Consider the following 1,124-nt stretch of genomic DNA (forward strand, 5'->3'; position numbering starts at 1 on the left):
AACATTTATTTAAGGAAAATTATACAGGTATTACAATGTATTGTACTGGAATGATTCTTTCTGTACCAATTTTCTTAATGTTTTAACTTCTGAATTCACAGCTACAGAAATGAAGTTCAAGAATTTTCATTTGATAATATAGTTAATTATCACAGAATCACGGAATCATAGAATGAACCAGGTTGGAAGAGACCTCCAAGATCATCCAGTCCTATCCCCCAGCCCTAGCCAATCAACTAGACCATGGCACTAAGTGCCCCATTGAGTCTTTTCTTGAAGACCTCCATGGATAGTCCCTCCACCACCTCCCTGGGCAGCCCATTCCAAAGGCTTCTTGGCCTCTTGGCTAAAGTCAAGTGTAGTATCTGTTCTTACCAGTTTCATATCTGATACGTCCTCGATGAGAGGACTTTATATTAAATGGATTTTTGGGTGTGGGAGTTGGATATCTTACACACTTTCAGACTTTCAGGAGTTGAGCTGACTATAACAACTTCGGAACTATGTTTCCAGTTGTACCTTTCCCCCTAAAAATGACAGCGCATAATGTTCTGGTAAAGTTAATGCTTGGATTTGAAAGAATGGCAAATCTCCCAGTTTAACAGTTCAGTGTAACAAGTTTAGAACCTGTTTCTTTTCTCTAAAACTAAAGTTTTTTAATCAACTATTTTTTGTTTTCTAGAAAAGTGGGAGTTTTTCTTAGTGAAAAGTTTACAGTAAATTAACTGAACATTGCCCTATGCAACTTTGTACAAAATCCATCAGCATCAATTTAATTAAAAAACAATACCAAACAAAATGACCAACCCAAATGTGAAAACATTTATTTGTCACAGTGCTGCAAGTTTAATTTCTTAGACAAAAATTATTAGTAGTTAGGTTTGAACATTTTCTTAAATAAAAGTATACATATTTTAATGTAAAATTATTCAGTTAATATGTACCGTAATTGAATTTTTAGAGTACTTTCCAAAATGTGGACTCTCATTCTTCGTTTCTCTAGGACCAGTATTTGCCAGGCCTTTTTTGTAGTACTGGCACGCAATGTAATTGATACTGACATTTATCACATGAAGCAACTACAGTTGAGTGGCTGTGCCCTAATGGAGCTTTTCAAAAGGGGT

The 1,124-nt window shown here is 35.2% G+C and overlaps 1 non-coding gene across 1 annotated transcript; it reads left to right on the plus strand.

Moving 5' to 3' along the window:
• The first annotated feature begins 326 nt into the window (after positions 1-326).
• On the plus strand, positions 327-510 carry LOC135173746 (U2 spliceosomal RNA). Its single transcript, XR_010301415.1, has one exon. It is a non-coding gene; the product is annotated as a U2 spliceosomal RNA (small nuclear RNA).
• Positions 511-1,124: the final 614 nt, after the last annotated feature.

Source organism: Pogoniulus pusillus, chromosome Z, assembly GCF_015220805.1.
Source record: "Pogoniulus pusillus isolate bPogPus1 chromosome Z, bPogPus1.pri, whole genome shotgun sequence".
Classification (NCBI taxonomy): domain Eukaryota; kingdom Metazoa; phylum Chordata; class Aves; order Piciformes; family Lybiidae; genus Pogoniulus; species Pogoniulus pusillus.